This window comes from Taudactylus pleione, unplaced genomic scaffold (assembly GCF_031769625.1).
Source record: "Taudactylus pleione unplaced genomic scaffold, aTauple2 ptg000145l, whole genome shotgun sequence".
Classification (NCBI taxonomy): Eukaryota; Metazoa; Chordata; class Amphibia; order Anura; family Myobatrachidae; genus Taudactylus; species Taudactylus pleione.
In genome coordinates this window covers 4331869-4359271 of record NW_028284547.1, presented here as the reverse complement: position 1 = coordinate 4359271, position 27403 = coordinate 4331869, and the positions used below count along the sequence as shown (strand labels likewise).

The 27403-nt window shown below is 47.2% G+C and overlaps 1 long non-coding RNA gene and 1 pseudogene across 2 annotated transcripts in view; both read right to left on the bottom strand.

The window, feature by feature from the left end:
* The window catches only part of LOC148522636 (uncharacterized), a 764886-nt pseudogene that overhangs the window by 317305 nt on the left and 420178 nt on the right, over nucleotides 1-27403 (bottom strand). The gene's annotated exons all lie outside the window — the stretch shown is intronic.
* LOC148522638 (uncharacterized) overlaps nucleotides 1-27403 on the bottom strand; it is a 93121-nt gene that overhangs the window by 6738 nt on the left and 58980 nt on the right. The window contains exon 4 of the long non-coding RNA XR_015878528.1: nucleotides 2706-2787. This is a non-coding gene — a long non-coding RNA (uncharacterized LOC148522638). The remainder of the gene's footprint in view (nucleotides 1-2705; nucleotides 2788-27403) is intronic.

Sequence of the window (27403 nt, the reverse complement as noted above, 5' to 3'; positions counted from 1 at the left end):
TGCCTACTCTAAAGTATAGTTGTTATCGAAAGAGCTGCTTCCCTGGCCGATGTATCTGTTGGCATACAAGCTATATTAGCACATTATATCTATCAGGTGTGGGTACACACTTGATAGATATATCTGCAGATCGACCGATCAATCGACTGAATGATCCAATGTGACTAACGTCACAACTGGGCGGGCACTTAACATGCACCCGCCCAGTTGAGATGTCAATCACCACCGGCCCATGAACAAGTGTGCGGGAGGTCAGCTGACCACTTGTACACACAGCTCGATGCCCCAATACATCTGCACATATATTGGGCACTGGCGCACGCAAGGGGGGTTTCTGAGTACCCAGAAACCCCCCTTGGCCAACTATTTCTTTTTATTTTCAGAGACAGAGACAGCCTTGTCTCTTTCATACCACCTGACGCGGAAGCGCTGACAGCTGAATCAACAGTGGCTGGGCAGCACGCAGCAATCACTAGGGCCACCATCAGGGACTGGACTGGAGGCCCGGACAGAGAGGGGGGTCCGCTCGCCCAGCACTGCTGCCACCGACTCCTGCTCCCGCTATGCTGCAGTGGAGAGAGAGTGAGCCCCGGTGGCTGGCGTGCATGACGTCACGCCGCCCCACTGAGAGCAGAGGAGGACTCAGAACCACGGATTTTGACTGAGCTGAGGAGCTACAAGCACCAGGTAAGTGTGGGGTTGGGGCTGGCTGTCTGGGGCAGGGGCTGGCAGGCTCGCTGTCTGGAACAGAGGCTGGCTGTCTGGGGCAGGAGCTGGCTGGCTGGGGTGGCTATCTGTTTGGAACAGAGGCTGAGTGGTGCTGGGACTGGCTGTTTGGGGTTGGGGCTGACACATATGGGGCATATATATATATATATATATACACACACTATATAGCTCGCAGAGGCGGCAGTCAGAGAACTTCCACGAAGTACAAAAAGTGGCAATAATTTAATGCAAATACATCATCGACGTTTCGTGACTGCACGTCCCTTCCTCAGGATGCAGAATACATGCAGTCCCGAAACGTCGATGATGTATTTGCATTAAATTATTGCCACTTTTTGTACTTTATGGAAGTTCTCTGAGTGCCGCCTCTGCGAGCTATAAATGGTGGGGACGCTGTTCCCTGTAAGGAGGGCACCGGAGCAAGGATTAACCGACTTTTATTTATATTAGTGAGTGCCGGATCATTTGTGCATTGCTATATATATGGAACACCTCCCCTAAAAATCAAGGCCATAGGTCAGTGAGTGACGTCGTTCACAGACGTATGGCTGGTACACACTCAGTGGCGGTTCTAGGCACGGGCTAGCAGGGTCGTCACCCATAGGGCAGCCCTGTCTGTATGTGCCATCACAGGAAAGCCCCGCCCCCCACCCTCCTGTTGGCATTATTGTATAATGCTCTGTGGGAGGAAAGGGTTGCAGCAGTGCAGCATGGATGGCGCTGGGTGCAGGGAAGCCTAGCGCAGCCGCTGTACACATTGACCGACGCACACTCGATATGTCGGCCAGTGTGTACCTAGCAATAGGCCTTTTCTCTTGGGATCTAAACTGTTCATGTGAGCAGGGTTAGTGGTGTCACGCGGGGGGGAGTTAAGACTATGGGTTCTATTTACTAAGCAGTGTTAGGAGACAGAGGGCCTGATTCAGAACCGCTCACAAGCGCTGTTTGCTTGCAAGTGGCCCGATGTTTATGGTTGTGCGCACGCCCCGCGTCCGTGAGCCCGAGCGAGCGACTGAAGTTCAGTCGCTCCGGGGCTCGCTACAAGATAGGGCGGCTATCGACGGTGAGTGACAGCTCGTCCCGTTTTGCAGGCGGGGAGGGGGGGTGGTTAGGCAAACGCAGGCATTCCCTTAGGAACGCCTGCCGTTTGAGGGCAGACCTACTGACATTGCTAGTGATTAGAGCAGGAAGCAGGAAGAGCAGGTAGTCCACTCGGTCTTGCGGCAGCCGAGACCCTACCACAGGGTCTTGACGCAAGCCCGATGGTCGCGAAAATAGCGACGGGCTCCAGGTCACTTGCAGAAGCTGTGGGTGGTCACCCACAGCTTTGCGAGCAGCCTGGTTAAAAAAAAAAAAAAACGCCCTGATTCAGAGCCGCTCGCCAGCGTGAAAAGGGATAAGAAAGTGATAAGGTGCCAGCCAATCAGCTCCCAACTGTCATTTTTCAAACACAGCCTGTGAGATGGCAGTTGGGAGCTGATTGGCTGGCACCTTATCACTTTCTTATCCCTTTTCACTCTGGGCCTTTCTTATCACTTTTCAATCTGTGACACCAAAATAGCAGAGCTGCAGCCATGGATGACGCACGTATATCCAAAAATGCTGGGCAAGCCTCAGCGTGACAAGACATGCGTCACCACCTAAAAAAGTCATACACCAGTGGGCATGGCATCGCAGGCACAAGTCCATGCCCCCTTATATGCACACACAGTTGGTACGCGTGGGGAATCAGCAGTGGCACTCTGGGTGACACCAACCCTGGGGACACGACTGAGCAGGGTTTGTTGGCAGCAGTTAAAGATCTTATACCCTAAATGGATCTGACAGCTGGTTCCTGTCTAATTAGGCCCAGTCCTGCATGAACTTTCATTCCCCTGCTTCTCCCTGACAGGGCCATAGTCTGGCTCCCTTCAGCTCTGTCTGTTTGTAGCATAGGCAGTGATGAGTGGTGCAGTGCACTGTGGTCAGTAACTCACCCTGAATTCCTGCTGACGGGCACCTGATGTCTTTCCCTGGAGACTCTCTGTCCCTGACAGCTCCTGAGCACTGTTGCCAACTCTGAAATGAGAAACAAGCAACTCTTGAGTGAAAAACAAGCCCAAAACAAGCCCAACCCAATTTGATAAAGCCCAAAACATAAGCCCAACGTAATATGATGGTACTGGCGTGGGGGTAATTTAATGAAAACTACAAACGTTATTGTTTATTGTTCATTTTATTAAAATACGTATAAACATTGGCAAAGCATGGCTTTTGCCTGCTCTACGAATAAACTCCACTGTGCGAAGTAAAGCGCAGGGCACTCGGGGCCTGATTCGGCATAGGACGGAATTGTAAAGCCGCATACAAGCAGCTTTGTAATTCCGTCCTTGCTAAAATGCAAATGCAGCAGAAGGTACCGGAAATCTCCTTGCCTCATCTGTTATCCCAGGCTGCGACCAAGGTTGCAGTCTGGGATCACCATTGCAACCATAGATCGCGATGGTTGCACCTTTGGTCAGGTAGTGGTAGCTGAAGCTGGCCGTGTTCTGTCATCCTGCACGGCTAGGAAGTCTGCGTCCATGGATGCAGATCCTAGCCTTGCCACTCCCAGAAAACGGGGGCTAAATGCCCTCGTTTCCGGGAATGCAGAAAACAAAGGCAACATGCCCCCGTTTCCAGGAACGCAGGCCGTCTCTGCCCCGCAAACTCCTCTGCCTGTCAATCAGGAAAATGCATACAAGTGCCTGTGCGATATAGCAGGACCCGTTCTGCACATGCACAGAATGGGTCCTGCGCAGATTCCCAAGCAACTAGTGTGCACTGTTGAATCAGGCCCTCTGTGCGTGGTAATGTACAGGACAAAAGAGTCATTTACACAAACACGTCACAACTAAATAACTGACATATGGGAAAATGTAACTTCTATTCATCGTTTAAACGAGTCATTCTAGTTAACCAAATCTATATAACTACATATACAGAGAGATATACAGACGGACAGCTAAACATAAATGGATTGGTGAAGGAGCTATATAACATTTGCTCACCTTAGTAGTGGGACCTGGCTATCAAGCCCAAAAACAGCTACCTAAAAAAAAAAATAAGCCCAAAAACAAGCAACAAGCAACCATCCAAAAAAACAAGCAACTGGGGAAAAAAACAAGCCCAATTCCGCTTGTTATAAGCAACTTGGCAACTATGCTCCTGAGAATCAGGGTAACACATGCTCCTGTCAGTCAGGGCTGAGGCTGCACTCCTCCTCATCCTCCTCCTCCTCAATGCAGACTGCAGAATCTTTGAAGACCTGGAGGCAGACCTGTACTGTCACTGTCCCCCCAGCACCTCTCCCGGGCAGCTGCGATGGTCGGACTCCCTGTACTCCTGGCAGCTGCCGGCATCTATTCTCATATTCCCCATCGTCTTGAGGAGCCACACTGACTGGTCAGGACACTGCAGCTCTCCAACCATTGCTCACTCCTCTCCTCAGGTACTACAGGCACCTCTTATATCAGTTATCTTGTAGCCACATACTCAGCATGAGAAAGTAACTTACTAAGGTGCAGATGTATTTAAGCTCTAGAAAATGATAAAGTGGAGAGTGATAAACAACCAACCAGTCAACTCCTGTTCTTTTTCAAACGCAGCCTGTGACATGACAGTTAGGAGCTGAGTGGCTGGCAGTTTACCACTTTCAGAGCTTAATACATCTGCTCCCATGTGATGTCCTGCTATTGGGGGTATCACATAGATATATTATGCGTGAGCTTATGTATGTATGTATATGTATGCATGTCTGTACTGTATGTATGTGACTGTGTATGTACTGTGTGTGTATATATATATATATATATATATATATATATACAGTATATATATGTATGTTACAAGAAGGTGTTGTGTTCATTATCTGTATTTAGGTCTTGATAAAAGTGTTTGTATACATGGAAACGTACTTATGGAAGTAACTCTGTGAATACAAGTTTTTTGCATATTTAAGAGACCCTGAGTGCTGTCTATTTATCGGGTGATGTATTTGGGGAGCAATCCATAGCTCCTCTAGGATTAGGACACCGGGGCAGCATTACAGTTCTTCAGTGGCGTAAATTCATCCCAGACGCCCGGAGGCAAGTTATAATTTGGTGCCCCCCCCGTCACACCCGCTGACACTGTACTGTAGAAATTTGCATGCAGACAGGATATAGATAGACAAAGGCAGCATCTGATGATATGACATGGAGCTCTGCACTAGTGTATGGTGGCTTCTCACGTGCCGGGAGAACGTGCCATGTATTGGGCTGCCATGACAGTACACTCGTACATAGTGGGGTGAATATGTTGTGGGCATTGGAGGAGGTGCCCCTTCAGAGCTGGAGGCCTGGCGGCAGGCGCCTCCATTGTCTCCCATAGTTCTGCCCCTACAGTTCTTTTATAAAGAGTGCCGGACTTTGCCTGTGTAACCCCTGCTTACCAGTCTTCTATGACACCTTTCTTAGTATTTGCAGGGTTACACAGGTCTTGTCACGGTCTCACCTTGGCGATGCCTCCTCCCGAGCCGATAAGCTTTGTCTAGGTTGGTGAAAGAGGGGTTGGCTCGGGAAACGTCCTATATTAATATATAGGCTGTATGATGGACACAAATTACACACCTAAATTATTTATATATGGGACCAAGAGTAATAACTTTATTATAATGGATAACTTCAGGACAGAGAGTCCTAGAGAAAGAAGTTATTTTGTAAATATTATATGCACTGAATCTATTAGAATAATAGCAATGTTTTAGTAACAATAGTTAATACATAAACAGTGAATACTTCTAATATCTACGAAGGGGATGCAGTCAGGACTTTCAAATCCCGGCAAGGTACTAATGACAGGCAAAATCCTGATGCCTGTCATTAGACCTACACCAGGAGACCGACGCCCAGCATACCGAACGAAGGTAAGCTGGGCGAGGACAGCCGCGTGGGGGGGTTAGGTTTTAGGGCTCCCGGGGGGACATAGGGTTAGGCACCCCCCGGGAGGGTTAGGTTTTGCTCAGGGGAAGGGGGGGTTAGGGTTAGGGGAAGCAGTCGGGAAGCCGACGGATGAAATCCCGACCGCCGGCTTCCCAACTGTCTAATCCCGGCAAGGTAATAATGACAGGCATCAAAATCCCAATGCCTGTCATTAGACCTACGCTGGGAGCCCGACTCCTGGATTACCGATTGAAGGTAAGCCGGGTGCGGATGGCCGTTGGGGGGAGGGTTAGGTTTGGGGCTTCCGGGGGGAACTTCCAGGTAGTTAGGATTAGGCTAGGTGAAGGGGGGTTAGGGTTAGACACACCTGGGGGGAGGTTAGGGTTAGGCACCCCCACCAGGAGACTTAGGGTTAGGCTGCGGGAAAAGGGGTTTAGGTTTAGGCACTTAGAGGGGCATTAGGGTTAGGCACTTGGGGAGGAGGTTAGGGTTAGGCACCCATAAAGGAGGGTTAAGGTTAGGGTGTAAAAAAAGTTTAGTTAGTACTTACCTTATTTAGCTTTGGGATCTTCACCCCTGCCGGGCTTCCGTTGTCGGGATTAGAATCGCCGGCCGCATACTGATTCCAGGGTTAGGCACCCCCGGGGGGAGGTTAGAGTTAGGCACTCCCCTGGGAGACTTAGGTTTAGGCAGCGGGGAAGGGGGGTTAGGTTTAGGCACTTAAAAGGGGGGTTAGGGTTAGGCACTAGGTGGGAGGTTAGAGTTAGGCACTAGGTGGGAGGTTAGGGTTAGGCACTAGGTGGGAGGTTAGAGTTAGGCACTCCCCCAGAAGACTTAGGTTTAGGCAGCGGGGAAGGGGGGTTAGGGTTAGGCACTAGGTGGGAGGTTAGGGTTAGGCACTAGGTGGGAGGTTAGGGTTAGGCACTAGGTGGGAGGTTAGGTTTAGGCACCCCTAAGGGAGGAGTATTACATACTGATTCCCTTCGAATACCTATTTAAACTCCCACATGTTTAAATACTTATATAATTATATATTATACTTAGGTAGATAACAGTTACACCTTAAGTGTATTATAACCTTTTACCTGCTATACCATAAACATACCCCACTCTACTGTTTATCCTAAGTTGTATGACTACCGGTCTATATAATCAGTCCAGATGCACAGTTCTGATTTCTTTAGAGAGTGTCTGATGAAATGAGAGTTAACATAGCCAGGGCCGGATTAAGGCTTGCGGGGGCCCTGGGGCAACTAAGTTGTGGGGGCCCCCTCCAAGCCACATGGAGCCCACCCCGCTTGTCCGCCACATGGAGCCTACTCCTACCCCCAGCCCCCCACACTAAAACATTCATACACCTATATACATACTAACACATACATGCACATCTGTACACACTAACACATACCGTATATACAAAAATACATACACATACAGTATATACACAAACACATACATACACATATATACACATAAACACATACATATACATACAGTATATACACAAACAAATACAGACACAAACACATACACCATAGGGGGTGTAATACAAAAGAGTAACAGGCGGACATTCAGGTGTGATGAGATATGGCAGATCAAAAATAAGTCACATTTAGATGGTTTATGTGAAAAAAGTGATGTATCAGTGCTAGCTGGAAGCTTGGAAAATTGAACTCCATATCCAGGTTGTGTGCAATTCCCAGATCATTGAGACATACAGATTGGAAGATATGAGATATCTCAGGAATACACTATGACAATCACATCATATTTACACTTCTATAACAGATAAAATATGGACCTGTATGAGGAACACCCCATATTGTAGGTAGTCCATCCACAGGGGAAGTTATTAGGCTTATTCTGTTATAAATTTAAAGGGATTTAAACTTAGCTGGGAGGTTCCTGACCTTAAATTATCTCATCCACCAATCAGAACGGATGGGTATGACCTCACCTGAGGTGTGATACGTTTCTGATAAAAGGGATTGAGGCCCTGTGTTCTGTGTTATAACTAGGGGATCAATTTGTCGCATTGAAGTTTAACCTGCAGTCTCTGCATTTTCTTACCATTCCTCCTTGGCAGAACGCTACGTGTTTTCTAACGCTGCGTGTTTTCCGTAAGTCTACCTCTACCATTTTTATTTTATATTGCTGTATGTACCTTTGTAGCCATTCTTTTTTCTGTAACATTCGTTTTTAAGCATTGTACTGCCTTTTGTGTAAATAAAGTATTCTTTATTCGTTTATTTTATATATGCTCCAAACCCTAGTCTTTGAAGAGTTTATTAGTGATGCTACACATATTGTTAAGTACGTAAAGCAGAGGGTTGGTCTCAGCGAACTGTGTGGTTGTCTGGGACGCAGAGTCTGAGCAATTGTGGAGAGGTTAAGCAACAGATTAATTGCGTGGGGATCTTGTTGCTGAGCCTGTGCAATTATTGGGATAATAGAGGACCGGTGGCCTCTTTAAATCGTTCCATCGGTGGTGGCAGTTTCGTAAGTAAGGTATTTGTATTAGGGCGCTCTGTCTACAGCAGAGGTGCGCCCCCCACGTCAGAGATACTGGGTACGTGTCCCTGACAACATATATAAACAATAAACAGTACTCATACACTTACATTTTATGCAGCTGCTGCTCACTTAATTAGGCTCCACCCCCTCACGGCGTAATACCGTGATTCGTGGGTCTTATGGGGGTGGGGCTTGTTATTTTGGCCCCGCCCCTGTTTTGGCAACAGTAGCAGGGGGAATTGGTCCATCATGGGTACTCTGAAACCCCCCCTGCATGCTCTAGTGGTGGGCTCTGTGTGTGGGGGCCCCGGGACGACTGCCTTTGTCACCTCCCCCCTTAATTCAACCCTGAATATAGCTGTGGTAGTCACTTGCCCTAAACCATACTTGCCAACTCTCCCTGATTGTCAGGGAGACTCCCTGAAACAGTAGCAATCTCCCTGACTCCCTGAAGAGCCCAGCAATCTTTCTGATTGCACCTTTCCCCCATTACGAAGCTGTTATATTAAAAAAAAGATATACTGTATACATTCAAATGGGATAATTAGTATTATTTCCCTGCATTGGTGATAAGGCACAATGGGGGAGATGTAAGAAGCCCAGAAGCGGTATCAGCGCGGTCTGTGCACTGATAGCGCATCTACCCGATGTATGATCGGGGGTTTGGCGGTAAATGACAGGCGCGCTATGCAACCCTGTCATATTATCGGTGCTGCTATCTACAAGATAGCAGCACTGATAGCCTGGGCAATGTATGAACGGACAGATTGCCCGACCGTTCCGCCCATTGTAGCTGTCGCTATTGACAGCTACAGCCTGGTGATGCCCTATTCTCACAGCAGGGACAGCACTGTCCCTACTGCGGCGGCTGCCAGTTCCAGGGCTGCACGCAGGGATCTCGCAATACTTGCGAGATCCCGCGCATGCTCAGTGGAGCCAGCCGGGATTGAAACACAGCGCATCAGCACTAGGCTGATGAGTTGTGGTCTCTAGCGGGGAGCGCCGGAGGGAGGAGTTATCGCTCCCTCGCCCCTGCCGATGAGATGTTTAGTGCTTCCTTCTTTGCCTTGGTAAAGAAGGGAAACAGGAAGCGATATAGTGGCACGTTAAGTGCCGCTAAAATACATCTATCCCTATGGCTATATGAATTTTCTAAAAGTATCAGTGTGTGGTCATCAACAAATAGATCTTACTAAATGTTTTGGGGCTCATTTACATTTGTATGTAAGTCAGTATTATGACACGCCTCTCACATGTACTGTAGCAGTACACGTCCACTTAGGTGTTGTTTTCACAATCTTCCTGAAATGCTTTTTCAAAAGTAAGCAAGTGTACCCTAAACAATCTATGCTATAGCTGTGGAGATTGAAGGATATCCGTTATTTGTTTCAGTTTTACTTTCACCAAAGAGCATATTCACACAACTCTGGTTCAGGTTACTGGTAAAAGGGGCTCATATATATATATATATATATATATATATATATATATATATATATATATATATATATATATAAACAAAGGATATTGACTAGAGAGCGACTTAGCGGGTTTCTAATTACTATATCTAAAGTGCCGTGCAATAAATTAATATACAAAAGACCAATCATAAATTCATGTATAAATGTATAATATAATTAATTTTATATTCAATAAAGTGCTATGTCTCAAATATAACTGATAAGACGATATAATATCGATAAAAATAATGATAATGGTGAACAGTGATGATAAATCAATCAGATAAATATAGCCACCGGTTGAAATCCCAACACCGGATGGCCGACAGGAGGAGATCCCGACTGGGGCAGGTGAGTATCCTAACCCTCCCCTGTCCCCCACCTAAACCTAACTCTCCTTTAGCCTAAACCTAACCTCCCCCCAAGGGTGCCTAAACCTAACCCCCCCTCCATGCACCCTAAACCTAACCCTCCTGGGGTGGTGCCTAACCCTAACCTCCCCCTTGTGGTGCCTAACCCTAACCCTAACCCTCCCCCCTAGAGGTGCCTAACCCTAATCTCCCCCCCCAAACCTAACGCTAATACTGCTAGAGTCCCTAATCCTAACCCTCCCCCTCCCCACGGCTAATGCTAAGGGCACCCGGGACTTTTGTTGGGGCTGCCATCCCCGGCATTCCGGCATCGGTATTAACATAGGCATAGTGTTTCGATGCCTATGTTAATTCTCTTGCCAGGATTCCGCTGTCAGGATAACTACATTCCGCCTGAGAGATGCCTCTCCTGAGGTAACATACTGTAAGTAATTCTCACAGCAAGGTCCTGACAGTAGATAACCAGCCTTAATATTGAAGTGCTTATGTCTGCCCTGTCACAGAATGCTTGTGCTTTTCACTGTAGACAACATACAACCAGCCACATGGATATACATATATGTTACAGCAATCTTCATATCCTGTCAGTGCGGTGAAGAACTGTAGAGGAATTTATGTCTCAATATAACTGTTCACAGGCTGCAGTGTCTGTAGTGGGTTATCTGAGTATGCAGCCCCCTGTTATAATCTGGTGTATGGTGCTGTGACTGATCCACCCCCTTCTCTCTCCCTCACATCAGCAGCAGAGTCACTTGCTGCTCACTCAGCTGCTCCTATTGTAAGTCTCTCTCTCCATCTGCTTTACAAGGCAGCTCTCTGCTCCACTTTCCCAACTTAGGGGTCTATGTACTAAGGAGTGATAAGTGACAGAGTGAAAAGTGATAAGTCTGTGATAAGTCCCAGCCAATCAGCTCCCAACTGTAAGTTTTCAAACACAGCCTGTGAGATGACAGTTGGAAGCTGATTGGCTGGCACTTATCACAGACTTATCACTTTTCACTCTGTCACATATCACTCCTTAGTACATAGATCCCATAATCTCCACCACTCATGACTCAATCAGGCCGCCTCCCGAATAACACCCCCTCGCTGCCACCCGCTGAGCCCCTTCTCTCTAGGGAGCCCGGATGCCATCTCCCTCACATTAGGGCACCTCACACCAACTGTCACTTTTCCTCTCAGTGTCTTTGTGCACAGTCTGCAGAACCGGCTCTAACCGGGTGCAGGCAGACATTACCTTCTGGCAGATTCTGGCCCACACCACCAATTATATATAACTACTTATATTATATTTAATACATATTCATGGTAAACTAATGTATCTGTACCACCCCTTTCTTCTCTATATAGGGTCGCTAGGTTACTGAGCCTTTATACTTCTATTTGATATCTGGCCCTTGATCTGATCTAGTGCCTCCACCCAAGTATGTATAATGTGAATAGGTCTACTTGGGAAAATCTAAATGGTAATAATAATATATATGGGATATGGGGTGAGGTGTAGGTATTGCCCTAAATAATACTTTTAATTACACCTTATAACAGTTACAATTAGGGGTGTGCACCGGCCACTTTTCGTGTTTTGTGTTTTGGTTTTGGATCTGGATCTTTCTTCGTGTTTTGGATCTGGATTGGTTTTGCCAAAACCACCCTTCCGTGTTTTGGGTTCTGGGTTTTGTGTTTTGGATCTGTATTTTTTTTTTAAAAAGCATAAAAACAGCTAAAATCACAGAATTTGTTGGTTTCTCTGCTCCTATGCTATTATTAACCTCAATAACCTTAATTTCCACTCATTTCCAGTCTATTCTGAACACCTCACACCTCACAATAGTGTTTTTATGTCCAAAAGGTTGCACCGAGGTAGCTGGATGACTATGCTAAGCGACACGAGTGGGCGGCACAAACACGTGACCCATCTAGGAGTGACACTGCAGTGGCAGACAGGATGGCAGTTAGAAAAACTAGGCCCCAAACTGTACATAATGCAAAGAAAAAAAAGAAGTGCAAGATGGAATTGTCCTTGGGCCCTCCCATCCACCCTTATGTTGTATAAACAGGACATGCACACTTTAACAAATAAATCATTTCAGCGCCAGGGTCTGCCACACAACTGTGGCTGAAATGATTGGTTCGTTTGGGCCCCCACAAAACAAGCTGGCAATTAATGTGTCCCTGCACAAACTGGCTCTACAGAGGCAAGATGTCATCCTCATCCTCCTCATCCACCGATTCCTCACCCTCTTCAGTGTGTACATCCTCATCCTCACAAAGTATTAACTCGTCCCCACTTGAATCCACCACCACAGGTCCCTCTGTACCTTCTGGAGGCTGGTCTCCCTGAAAGAGCTGATAATTCATTTTGATGAACATCATCTTCTCCACATTCTGTGGAAGCAACCTCCTACGCCTTTCGCTGACAAGGTTCCCGGCTGCACTAAACACTCTTTCGGAGTACACACTGGAGGGGGGGCAACTCAGGTAAAATAGAGCCAGCTTGTACAGGGGCCTCCAAATTGCCTCTTTTTCCTGCCAGTACAGGTATGGACTGTCTGACATGCCTACTTGGATGCTGTCACCGATGTAATCCTCCACCATTCTGTCAATGGTGACAGTATCATATGCAGTGACAGTAGACATGTCAGAAATTGTTGCCAGGTCCTTCAGTCCGGACCAGATGTCCAAACTTGGTCCTGCCTACCCTGCATCACCGCCAGCGGGTTGCTTAGGATACCTAAGTTTTTTCCTGGCAGCCCCAGTTGCGGGAGAAAATGAAGAAGGAGCCGTTGACGTGTCACGTTCCGCTTCAGCTGACAGTGTGTTCACCAGCAGGTCTTTGCACCTCTGCAGGCTTGTGTCGGCCGGAAAGAGAGACACCACATAGGCTTTAAACCTAGGATCAAGCACGGTGGCCAAAATGTAGTGGTCTGATTTCAACAGATTGACCACCCTGGAATCCTGGCAAAGCGAATGAAGGGCTTCATCCACAAGTCCCACATGCCGAGCGGAATCGCTCCGTCTTAGCTCCTCCTTCACTTTCTCCAGCTGCTTCTGCAAAAGCCTGATGAGGGGAATGACCTGACTCAAGCTGGCTGTGTCTGAACTGACTTCACGTGTGGCAAGTTCGAAGGGCTGGAGAACCTTGCACAACACGGAAATCATTCTCCACTGCGCTTGAGTCAGGTGCATACCCCCTCCTTTGCCTGTCATAGGTGGATGTATAGGCTTGTATGGCCTTTTGCTGCTCCTCCATCCTCTGAAGCATATAGAGGGTTGAGTTCCACCGCGTCACAACCTCTTGCTTCAGGTGATGGCGGGGCAGGTTCAAGAGTGTTTGCTGGCGCTCCAGTCTTCGGCACGCAGTCGCTGAATGGCGAAAGTGGCCAGAAATTTTTCGGGCCACCCAAAGCGTCTCCTGCACGCCCCTGTCGCTTTTCAGAAAATTCTGCACCACCAAGTTTATTGTGTGAGCAAAACATGGGACATGCTGGAATTTGCCCAGATGTAATGCCCGCACAATATTGGTGGCGTTGTCAGATATCACAAATCCCCAGGAGAGTCTAAGTGGGGTAAGCCACTGGGCGATGATTTCCCTCAGTTTCTCTAAGAGGTTGTCGGCGGTGTGCCTCTTACTGAAACCGGTGATACACAGCGTAGCCTGCCTTGTAACGAGCTGGCGTTTCTGAGATGCTGCTACTGGTGACGCTGCTGCTGTTGCTGCGTAAGGTGATACATCTACCCAGTGGGCTGTCACAGTCATATAGTCCTTAGTCTGCCCTGTTCCACTTGTCCACATGTCCGTGGTTAAGTGGACATTGTGTACAACGGCATTTTTCAGGACACTGAGGACACTTTTTCTGACGTTTCTGTACAGTCTCGGTATCGCCTGCCTAGTGAAGTGGAATCTAGACGGGATTTGGAACCGGGGACACATTACCTCCATCAATTGTCTAAATCCCACTGCACTAATGGCGGATACCGGACGCACGTCTAACACCAACATAGCAGTCAAGGCCTCAGTTATACGTTTTGCTTCAGGATGACTGCTGTCGTACTTCATCCTCCTCGCTAAGGACTGTTGGAGGGTCAATTGTTTAGTAAAAGTAGTGGTGTTCCTACTTCCTCTCTGGGATGATGAACGACTCCCAGCAGCAGCAACAGCAGCAGCGGCAGCAGTAGGCGTAGCAATGCAGGATCCTCCAGAGGAATCCCGGATAGGAGAGTCAGTCATGCCAGTGACATGGCCTGCAGGACTACTTCCGATCCTGACTAAGGAGGAAATTGACGAGGAGGGAGTTGACGGTGTGGTTTGCAGGCGCTTGGATACAACAGGACAACGGGATTTAGGTGTCCCTGGACTGCTTACGGTCTTAGCCAAAGTTTCTGAACTTGACAGTAACTTTTTATGAACGCGCTGCAGGTGCCGTATAAGGGAGGATGTTCCTAGGTGGTTGACGTCCCTACCCCTACTTATTTCACCTTTACATATGGTACATATGGCAAGACAGTTGTTGTCCGGATTTGGATAGAAATATTGCCAGACCAAAGAGGTGGAATGTTTGGTCTTCTGCCCAGGCATGACCGTGATGGGCTTTTTCATCCCACGGACAACAACTGTCTCCCCCGGAGCCTGATTTAAACAAACCACATCACCATCAGAATCCTCCTCGCCAACTTCCTCCTCAGCGCCAGCTACACCAGTATCCTCATCCTGTTGTACTTCAACAGTGACATCTTCAATTTGCATATCAGCAAGTGGACTGTGGGTGCTCCTTTCAGCACTTGCAGGGGGCGTGCAAATGGTGGAAAAAGCCACCTCTTCCCATCCAGTGCTGGGAAGGTCAGGCATCGCAACCACTACCACACTTGGACTCTCCTTGGGGATTTGTGATATCTTCTTAGAAAGCACAGTTCTTCGCTGTGCTTTTGCCAGCTTAACTCTTTTGATTTTTTTAGTGGAAGGAGGGCTTCCATCGTCATGTGAAGCTGAACCACTAGTCATGAACATACTAGGGATCGACCTTAGCCGTTCCTTGCCACTCCGTGTCGTAAATGGCATATTGGCAAGTTTACGTTTCTCTTCAGCTGATTTAAATGTCTTTTTCAAGGTCATTTTCCTGAACTTTGCCATTTGGGATTGTATGTGCCCTCTACTATGACATTGGGCATCGGCCTTGGCAGACGACGTTGATGGCATGTTATCGTCTATGTCATGACTAGTGGCAGCAGCTTCAGCACTAGGAGGAAGTGGTTCTTGATCTTTCTCTATTTTATTTTTATCGGAGAAAGTTTGGTCCTCCATTTATGTTATATCGATTTGATATATACGTGCGGCTAAACACAGAAAATAATTTTTTTTTTGGTTTGGACTGGAGTGTACTTTCGGGGGTTACAGCACCCTTTAACGGTCAAGCCAGCCGGCCCTTTACTTATGACACAGGCGCACGCTTGGCACTACTTTGTTGATGCACGTGCGGCTACTGCGCACACAATTCACAAACACAGAAAATAATTTTTTTTTTGGTTTGGACTGGAGTGTACTTTCGGGGGTTACAGCACCCTTAACGGTCAAGCCAGCCGGCCCTTTACTTATGACACAGGCGCACGCTTGGCACTACTTTGTTGATGCACGTGCGGCTACTGCGCACACAATTCACAAACACAGAAAATAATTTTTTTTTTGGTTTGGACTGGAGTGTACTTTCGGGGGTTACAGCACCCTTAACGGTCAAGCCAGCCGGCCCTTTACTTATGACACAGGCGCACGCTTGGCACTACTTTGTTGATGCACGTGCGGCTACTGCGCACACAATTCACAAACACAGAAAATAATTTTTTTTTGGTTTGGACTGGAGTGTACTTTCGGGGGTTACAGCACCCTTTAACGGTCAAGCCAGCCGGCCCTTTACTTATGACACAGGCGCACGCTTGGCACTACTTTGTTGATGCACGTGCGGCTACTGCGCACACAATTCACAAACACAGAAAATAATTTTTTTTTGGTTTGGACTGGAGTGTACTTTCGGGGGTTACAGCACCCTTTAACGGTCAAGCCAGCCGGCCCTTTACTTATGACACAGGCGCACGCTTGGCACTACTTTGTTGATGCACGTGCGGCTACTGCGCACACAATTCACAAACACAGAAAATAATTTTTTTTTTGGTTTGGACTGGAGTGTACTTTCGGGGGTTACAGCACCCTTAACGGTCAAGCCAGCCGGCCCTTTACTTATGACACAGGCGCACGCTTGGCACTACTTTGTTGATGCACGTGCGGCTACTGCGCACACAATTCACAAACACAGAAAATAATTTTTTTTTGGTTTGGACTGGAGTGTACTTTGGGGGTTACAGCACCCTTTAACGGTCAAGCCAGCCGGCCCTTTACTTATGACACAGGCGCCTGCTTGGCACTACTTTGTTGATGCACGTGCGGCTACTGCGCACACAATTCACAAACACAGAAAATAATTTTTTTTTTGGTTTGGACTGGAGTGTACTTTCGGGGGTTACAGCACCCTTAACGGTCAAGCCAGCCGGCCCTTTACTTATGACACAGGCGCACGCTTGGCACTACTTTGTTGATGCACGTGCGGCTACTGCGCACACAATTCACAAACACAGAAAATAATTTTTTTTGGGTTTGGACTGGAGTGTACTTTCGGGGGTTACAGCACCCTTTAACGGTCAAGCCAGCCGGCCTTTTACTTATGACACAGGCGCACGCTTGGCACTACTTTGTTGATGCACGTGCGGCTACTGCGCACACAATTCACAAACACAGAAAATATATTATTTTTTTAGCACTTGGGGGGAGCACCCCTGATGGACAGAGCACCCCCTGGACAACACTACAGCACTCCTTTAGGACTGGGACACTGCACAGGACTTTGGAGTGGACACAGCCCCTATGGAGAACTGACTGCACAACACAGTCCAGCCAGCCCCTATGGACTTTGAAGTAGTGGACACAGCCCCTATTAACAACAGCAGCACAGCACAACACAGCCAGCCCCTATGGACTTTGAAGTAGTGGACAACAGCAGCACTACACTACACTACACTACACAGCCCTAACTCCCACCCTCCCTCTTCACTGTCCACAGCCGAGTGAGAAAATGGCGCCGACGCGGGTACCTTATATAGGATCCAAAACCCGCGAGACTCGGAAGGCGGGATGATGACGTTTTGCCTCGATTTCAGATCCGAGTCAGGCGGGAAAAGTCGAGCCTGACTCGGATCAGACTCGGATCGGGGGGGCTCGGGGGGGTTCGGATTTCAGAAATCCGAACCCGCTCACCCCTAGTTACAATGTAATTTACCACTTTGGTCTTACTCTTCTCCTACAGCCAGGCTGCAGGGCTGTATCTTCTCGATTTACAATTTCACAGTGAATTGACAACAGGTTATCTTTTATAATGTAAAAGAGATAGATGGCATGCATATACTGTACAATACACTTTGTAATGCAGTTCTCATATACACAACATTAATAACACCTTTTACTAAAACATGCTGTATATTCTTTTTACCCTCGCACAGTCTCATGAGCAAAATGCTAGTAAAGTCTTTGTTTAAATGTCCTTTTTCTTTTCTCCTTTTTGAGAGATCAACTAAGACATATTTATAGTCGGCTTATGGCTCCACAGTGCGCAAGGAATGTCTCCGCTGAGGCTATAATTACCGTATATACTCGAGTACAAGCCGAGTTTTTCAGCACATTTTTTTCTGCTGAAAAAGCCCCCCCTCGGCTTATACTCGAGTGATGCCCCAGGACCAGGGCCGGTTCCCCCGTTACGCAGCTGAGTAGGGCGCCACATATTGGAGGGCGCCTCACTCAGCTACGTACCATGCGGGCCGCGGTGCAGACTGTGTCTCTGTGACACAGCTGCACCGTGTGTGTAGCGCTGACCGGACGGAGTTTGGTCAGCACTACACAGTGCCAAACACACAGCCGCCAGCGCCGGCAGCTGTGTGTTTGTTGTAATTAGCAGCCGATGAGAGTCTGTCAGACTCTCATCAGCTGCTGCCGCTCCCACTGCGGGAGCCATCTTTCGGCTCCTGCAGTGGGTAATGGGAGAGACGTCATGATGTCATGACGTCTCTCCCATAATGCAAAGCGGCTGGAGGAGCCGGTAGCAGCATCGGAACCAGGAGCGGGGTTTCAGGTAAGTGTTTTGTTTTTTTTATTACCGGTACATCTCCCTCTACTGGGGGGGCTACTACTAGGGGCAGTACCAGGGGGGATTACTACTGGGGGCACTACCAGGGGGGGATTACTACTGGGGGCACTACCAGGGGGGATATTACTACTGGGGGCACTACCAGGGGGGATTACTACTGGGGGCACTACCAGGGGGAGCTACTACTGGGGGCGGTACCAGGGAGGATTACTACTGGGGGCACTACCAGGGGGGGATTACTACTGGGGGCACTACCAGGGGGGATATTACTACTGGGGGCACTACCAGGGAGGGATTGCTACTGGGGGCACTACCAGGGGGGGATTACTACTGGGGGCAGTACCAGGTGGGGGGATTACTACCAGTAGCTGCTGCATTTCCCACCCTAGGCTTATACTCGAGTCAATAACTTTTCCCAGTTTTTTGTGATAAAATTAGGTACCTAGGCTTATATTCGGGTGGACTTATACTCGAGTATATACGGTAGTCTTCCAGCACTTTGGCCCTCATTCAGAGCCGTACGCTCTGAGCAGAGCGCACGCTCTGAATGAGGGCCGGGCTCCATTTTCATGGAGCGTCCTCCTGGACGCTCGTATAGCTGTGGGTCACCACCCACAGGCTATACGAGCGTGCATTGTGATGGCCGCGATGGTCGAGACCATCGCGACCATCGAAATTAAGAGCCGGAGCCTGCGGTTGAGGTTTTCAACCGCAAGCTCCGGAGTGATTTTGGCTCTATCAGAGCCAAAATCACTCCCACTGACATCACTAGTGATGTCAGTGGGCCGGCTTCTGACGGGAGGCGCTCCCGTGGGAACGCCCCCGTCAGGGAGGCACACCCCCGGCATGCCCACCAAAGGGGGCGTGCTGTCAATCAACATTGACAGCACGCCCCCTTTGATCGGACACAACGAGCGAAGGACTTTCCTTCGCTCGTCGCGTCTGGCGCTTGTGCACGACGGAGCTCCCTCCGTCGTGCGCATGCTCAGTCCATAACATCGACCCACTTGCGAGCGGACAGCCGCTCGCGAGTGGGTCTGAATCAGGCCCTTTATGTCCTAAAGAGCATTTAGTTTTGATAAATTACCTCAGCTTCTAAATGTATCACTTCCTGTGGGACTTATGTAGCAGAAAAATAGCAAAGGATATGTACTGTCAAAGGGCCTGATTCAGAGCCGCTCGTAAGCGGCCGTTCGCTCGTTCGGAGCGATGTTTTCACATCTGCGCATGCGTACGGATTTTAATACGCATGCGCGAACCAGTCAGTGCGGCCAGAAATCGTTTGTTCGCAATATAGCGAGTGCCTGATAATTTGAGTGACAGAATGAGGCGTATGTGGGTGGTAACAGGGGAAGGTGCTTGAAAACGGGGGAGTGGAATTAGAACGTAGACGTGCTTAAAGGTCAAAACGGGCGTTTTATGGGTGTGCATAATTAAAACAGCAGCGTCATCGGCCACGTCACTTGGTTATTTTATAGCCAGAACTGCTTGCAAGATTGTGGTAGGAAAAACCAGCCGCAAGAATAGCGAGCAGTTCATACGCTGTTCGATGTACTCGATTAATCTATTAAATAGCGGACATGACGTATGATGCGAGCGGCCAGGGGGCGTTTTTAACAAAATAGCGGCCGCATGTTTTGTTCGCTCGTTCAGACATGGAGGCGGCAACAGACCGCAAAGAGCGAACGGTTCATTTGAATAGCCACCCCTTTTTCTCAAAGTTCACTTATGACAAAGTCTAAACAGTACTTGCTGTATTTCAGCTGCTAATTTCTATCTTAGAGTAAACAGCACATTAGGCTGATAAATAGACTTAACCATATACTTGCTGCTCCACCATCAAGTATCCTCCTCACTAATAATGATAGGGCTTGTTGAATCCTTTGTATTTACATAAACCCTCCAGGGTTTGAGTATTATATATATATACAGCTCCTCCCCACTGCCAGCTAGCCTTGCCATAGTGTTTTATATAAGTGGCTAAGTCTGCTGCATACTTATGTGTCCTGATGTGAGTATTAGTATAAGGTTTTACTCACGGTACCTTTGTGAGTGCAGCGCTGCTGCTGCTACTCAGGTTGGGGACTCTTGGCACAGCTGAGTGCCCCGCCTCCTCCCCTCAGACCGCTTATAGACGGGGCTTCCTCTCACTCTGATACTGTGTGCTGCCGAGTTCCTCCCCCAGCGACTGGTCACAGCTGACGCAGCCGAGTCTACCTCCGGCGCTGACACCAGCGCCTGATCAGCTGTCGCGGCTCCACCTTCAGTGGTCACTTCCTTCACAGCGCCGGATACAGCAGCGCTGATTAGTCCCCAACACGCCCCTCTCTGGCCTCCGCTATGGCTACCCTGTGCTCTCACTTCCTAGCGCATGGTGAGTAGCAAAGCAGGCACGGGAGGGGGGAACAGCATTCTAAAAACATAGCGCTAGCGCAGCCCTTATATAGCCCCTCTCTAGCGCCGCGCGACCTTCCTCTTTCCCGCTCCCTGCACGAGCTAATGGTCAGCTGACCGCTCGTGCCGTTACCAGAACCTTCTGTCCTATAAATGTAAAGAATAAGGAATAAAAATATAGCACTGCCTTTGCTTTTTCTCTACCTACTCCCCTCACATTCTTCACAAAATACTATTCAACAATGAAACATTAAACATTTGTCTATATAGACCTCTCCATGCCTAACTATATACAGTGGTCGAAGTGGGACTGTATACGGCGGTATGACATACCGCCACTTCCCGGCCCCACTTCATTTTAGCCGCAGAAGAGAATGCACCAGCGCTGGGATGCAGTATGGCATCCCAGCGCTGGAGCAGCGGCGGCAATGTGTAGCGATGTGTCCCGCAGGGGACACATCTCGATCAGCGGCTGGCATGTAGCCGGGACAAAGCAGCCATCTGGTCCCGGCTGCATTGTAAGCAGCGCACTCTGGCTGCCAGCCAATTACAGGACTTGCGGGCGCCAGCCAATTGCAGGGCTTGCGGCCGCCAGCCAATCACTGTGCTCGCAGCTGCCAGCCAATCACGGGGCTCGCGACCGCCAGCCAATGAGTAGCTGCCAAGTGGCAGCTTCTCATTGGCTCACACTACTGCAGCTGCAACAAAGACCCGGTGCTCCTGGCAGCTCCGTTCCAGCAGCACAGGACAGCAGGTAAGAGGGAAGTAGAGAGAGGGGAGGATGTGACAGAGGGAATAGAGAGAGGGGCAGACAGAGGGAGGCAGGCAGTTAGTATTGTAGGAGGTGAGGGAAGAGAGGGATTCAGTTAGAAGGGCAGGGTGTGAGAGAGGGGGTATGCAGGCAGGTGGAAGTGTGGGGGTGGGGTGTGAGATCTACAATGGGGTGATATGGAAGCATGGGCCCAGGGGGGGAAATTCAGTCTCCATACCCCCACCTCTAAATTCCCACTTCGAGCACTGACTATATATATATATATATATATATATATATATATAACCCTAAAGTATATTTATATAACCATCCTCTGTGGTCATGTATCCATACACATACATATTAAGGTGCCAGACAGCACTCCCAACCATATACGAATATATATATATATATATATATATATATACACACCTACAGACCCAAGTCACCAGATGCCTCATATATAGATATAGCACATTTTCCTCTAAATAAGCCATGTATTTAACCATGGCTACACCCTCCCCCAGGTGATCTATTTTCTCCAAATAAACTTAGGTCACCATACTGGAAATTAATAGTATTACAAACACTAAGTGCTATACGTTTCTTTCTCTTATAAGCCTAGAATATTAAAATTGAATTTCTGTTACTTCTATCAGGATTTCTTACTATCAAAGTAATTCTATTACCTATTAGTGTCCCATCCAAAAAAAGGCCAGGAACACACTATATGAGGATGCACAACCACCCTAGGGGCGTCACTTGGCAACCCTAATTGATCATAGGTCAGCATCATGGGAGGCTTAATGTCTCTTTTAGGTCGAGAGGGTTCTTCCTGAAGTTCACTACTCCCTGGACTGAAGTATAAGGAGCAGCCTCCATTGCATTCTCCCGACTATCGGGCGAAAGTCCCATACCCTCTTCCTCCCGCTTTCCGGGATATGAAAAGTTTTTATTAGGCAATGCTTTCACCTCATGCTGATTATAGTCTTGAAAGATTGGAATAGGACCCACATCAGAATAGTAGTACCCACCCATCTCTTCCTCTTCAATTTGATCTCTTATTTCAATCAAAGCTTTAGGCCTGTTTTGCGAATCCTAGAATCTTTTGTTGTTTTAGGGGGAAACATGCTAGTACCTCCATCAAACATCTTGGGGCCCCTTCTGAATCCATGCCCTAAATGCAATAGATGATGCCTGTGGTAGGCTTTAATAGGTCCTATCTCTCCCTCTGGCTTAACTATATATGATGGGATTCCAGACAATTTCTCCACCACTTCATATACCTCAGACCTCCACTTATTGGTTAATTGGTTAATTTAAATTTCCGGGGAACTCCCAATTGTCTTATTAAAACTTTGTCACCTGGGAGTAATACATGTTCACGGACTTTTAAATCGTAATAAAAATTATTTTTTTTCCCAATTTTTAGCTGCTTGTTGAGCTATTGAATAAGCCTCTTTAAAATCTTTCCTTAACTGTTCAATGAATTTGGTATGTGGCACCTCATTGATATGATCAGTTTCATGGGAGTTTGTCCCTAGACAGACATCAATGGGAAGCCTAGCTTCTCATCCAAACATTAAATAATAGGGGGAGTACCCGGTCGCCTCATTCTTGTAAGCATGCACCAATAGGCTGATGTACCGACCCCACTGAGACCTCTTTCTAAGATCTAAGGTGCACAACATATTAAGGAGGGTTCTATTATTATATAAGGGGTGGTTCTACTTTTGGTTATCCCGCACACCACACACAGTTCTTTTATAATTCTACCCTCAAATTCCTTTCCCTGAATGTATCCGGGCAGGTACACAATAATGTATGAAGAACTCTTCCCATAAAGTTCGGGCTACTGTAGTGGCTCTGCGATCTTTGGTTACATAGGCTTGTGCATAGCGGGTGAAATGGTCAGTTACCACCAAAATAGTATGTTTCTTTCCATCATCAGATTCAAAGGTCAGAAAATCTATGCAGCTTAATTCTAAAGGTCCATTCGTGATAATATTTACCATAGGGGCTTTCTTTTCAGGCAAGGCCTCCCTCAAAATGCAATTTCCACAAATTTTACAGTGTTTAATCACATCCTCTTCCATATTAGGCCAATAAAATCAGTCTGATAACAACCCAAGAGTTTTGTCAATCCCAAGATGCCCATGGTCATAATGTAATGCCTTGAGAACTCTGCCCTGAAATTTCTCTGGTAGCACTAATTGGGCCTTTGTCTTTCCATTTTTAGATAATATTTGCCTATATAGAATCCCATTCTTAATTAGCAAATGTTGGCGTTGTCTATTTAAAGTTTTGGCTTTATGATTTGTCAATTGTCGAGTACTTAGAGAGTATCCCTGCTTTATTCCATCCTGTATATAAGGATCATTCAGCTGTTCAAGCTTTATCTGACTGGGGCTCAATCAAGGTAAATCCCCCATCTCTAATTGGGAGACCCAACCATAGGCCAAAGGTAATGATGCCCCTGTGGCCCCCAAGGCACTGATATACTCATATTTGGGAGCATTCACTGTAATTTGGTGAAACAGTCCTTTAACCTCTGATGCAGGAACCTCAATCCACTCTTGATTCTCATCTGTTGCTGGAATCCCATTTATCCTAGATAGGGCATCTGCGTCTATATTACAAATCCCTGGTCTGTATTTCAAACAAAACTGATACACTGACAGGGCCGCCAACCACCTATGTCCTGTAGCGTCCAGCTTAGCAGTTGTCTGCACATAAATTAAGGGATTACTATCGGTGTGTACCTCAAATTTTACCCCATACAGGTAGTCTACTACTGCCCACTTAAGGGCTAAAAATTCCAATTTGTGGGCAGGATATTTCTTCTCGCTGGTAGATAATCCCCTACTAATAAAAGACACAGGTCTTAATTCAGTTCCATGCATTTGGTATAACACCCCACCCAGTCCATCCAAAGATGCATCAATGTGTATCACATAAGGTTTTGTAGGATCAACATAGGCAAGCACTGGAGTATTGGTTAAGCTTTCCTTCAAACCCTTAAAGGCCACTTCACAAGCTTCTGTCCATCGTTCCCCAAATTCCTCTTTGACTTTGTAATAATGTGGAACAGGCGCAACATCCTTAGGTTTTTTCGCTTCCCAACTGGTGGATATCCTTTAGTCAGATCAGTTAATGGTCGAGAAATCCGAGAAAATTGAGGTACAAACCGACGATAGTAACTGCAGAAACCCAGAAAGGATCTCAGCTCACTGAAATCTTTTGGTCTAGGCCACTCTTTTACCACCTCTACTTTCGAAGGGTCAGTTGCAATACCCTCTCTGCTCACAATATGGCCAATATATTTCACAGATCTTTGACATAGCCTACATTTTTCTAGTGAGAGCTTGTATCCATGGTCCATCAATTGGTCAAGTACCTTTAAAAGCCTTTGATTGTGCTCTTCCAGGGTCCGGCCAAATACCACAATATCATCGAGATACACTGCTACCTCTCTCAAATTCATATCTCCTACGGTTTTTTCCATGCTCCGTTGAAAAGTGGCCGGAGCCCCTTTAATCCCTTGAGGCATTTTCAGAAATTCGAAAAACGCCAAGGGACATATAAAGGCCGTTTTTTCAGAATCCTTGGAATTCATGGGGATTTGATAAAATCCACTTCGAAGATCTAAAACTGAGAACCACTGGCTACTCAAAAGGCAATATAATGCTTCATCAATTCTAGGGACAGTGTATTGATCGGTAATGGTTCTCTGGTTTAAGGTATGATAGTCGATACACATTCTAATCTCCCCGTTCTTTTTCCTTGCTATTACTATAGGAAAAGCAAATTGACTTTCTGACTCAATAATCACCTGCTGATCCAAAAGCCATTTTAAATGCTGACGCACATCTTCTAAATCTGCCGGGGCTAAACGTCTGGACCTTTCCCTAACTGGTGTGTCATCTCTCAATCGTATGTGATGTTTCACATCCTTGGCCAGTCCCAAATCCCATTCATTTTGGGAGAATACAGAACTCCTAATTAAAAGGTCTCCAATCAGTCCATTTTTTCCCACTTCTGATACATCACTTCCGGTAAAGCAGATATCAAAGTCGGTGGGGGCCCAAGAGGAAACTTTAGTATTTTCCGCCCTTTCTATTCATTGATACACAGACAGACATAGCGGATGAATCCTTAATGAATTAGCATATGTTGCTCCCCCTGCTTCTCTGCACCACTGTGCAAGAGTTTTGAATAAATTTGCATTTGTCCCTATGACAATAGACACTGCTTTTTCATCGTTTGAATCTGGGCAGATCAAAGCCATGGTCTGAATCTCACCTGCTACGCCAGCCACTTCAGTGGGCAATTTAAGGGTAATGGGTATATATCCCAAATAGGAGTAACATTGATCGCTTAATCCCCATAACACCAACCCAGATAAAGGGAGAAGGGTGTATCAGCCAGAAATTGTTTATACCATCCCTCGAATATGATGGACACCTGAAATCCACTATCCAATAAGACAGTACATTCTTTATCATTTACTAATGCCGTTATCAGTGGAGCCGGTCCCAACAGCCCATCAGGCATCGCTCCCGTCCTCCCGGGAGTCCCCATTGTGTTTGGACAACTATCTAGGAAACCGATGAGGGGTTCATCTATCGCCCTCTGGCAATTCCCGACTGCTTCAATTCTCTGACTTCACTGGGAACCCTACCAGGGCCTCTGTCATCCCAGGGATGATTACACTGCGCAGCTCGGTGTCCAGGCCTTCCACACCTGAAACATTTTTGCAACCCTCTCCCCCTGGGATAGTTATCCTGTTCTGAGGTTAGGGGGTAATTATCAGAGGACCTTCTCCCCTTTCCTAATTGTAGTGTCAATTGACTTACTTCCTCCTTTAAGCTTTCCACAGATCTAGCCAACTGTTCCATACTAGGGGAATTGTCCTGTAGAGTTGGCATAGCCATCTTTACCTTTTTTTAATTTTTCTCCCTTGACTCCACTAAGGCCTCTTCACGCTTTACCTCTTTCATTAACTGCATAAAGGAAGGGGGCTATTGGCTAATCGTGGTATACCTCAGTCTCTGGGCAATTGGGTCAGAAGTCATAGCCCCTTCCAATAACTGCTGCATTCTGATCTTATCCACATTCCCGGAAACCATCCCACCCTTCTCCACTATCCTAATTTGTCGAGCCGGTAAATGTATGATGCCAGTTTCTCCCCATGCTCCTGATAGGTATGTCGAAACAAATACATAAGGTCATCAACCCCCTGAGGTGTCCAAAATTCCAGCTCCAGGGCTACTATATAGTCCCGAAAACCAGCAGTTGGGTCACATCAACGTGCTGCCTGAACCACCTCCATAGCCGTACCTCTCAAGCATTCTGCCAACCTTTGTTTTTTTACAGAATCCGGGCAGTGCCATTCATGTGATTGTTGAATAGTAGTCTCGCTCCATACCTCATACCCATCCTCTCCAGCAGGAACTGGTCTTATGCCTGAAAAGGGCCTCAACCGCCTATACCCTCCTTCATAATGGATTCTTCAAAATTCTCCCACAATTTTGTCTACCGCTGATATTATTACTCAATTCTGGTTGAAATCTGAACCAATCTCTGGCTCTCTATTTTCAAGAAGGGGTATATTGTCATTGCCTAACCCTTGATCCCCAGCTCCTATCTCTCCTATTCCTTCGGGTTCAATACTGGGCCACATCAGACTCCATTTCCACCCTGAAGCATCCATTGCTGGTATCATTGAGGGGATCATTTCCCGGTCGAGTGGCTGTTTGGTAACCACCAATACAACATAGATATCCCCAGCGTCATCCTTCCAATGGTCCACTACTTTAGGTTCTTTAATTCCATAAAGTGGCTCTAATGCCAACTCAATTTCAGCACTTCTAGTGTCTTGGAGATTTCCTAATATGGCCACACTGTTTGTTGGTGACACTCCCACCTTTCTACACCCCTCCAAAATGTCACTCCCTTGTATATGAGCCATATTTTCGATTATCTCAGCAATACGCCTCCAAATGTAACCCTCCTTTCTTCTCTATATAGGGTCGCTAGGTTACTGAGCCTTTAAACTTCTATT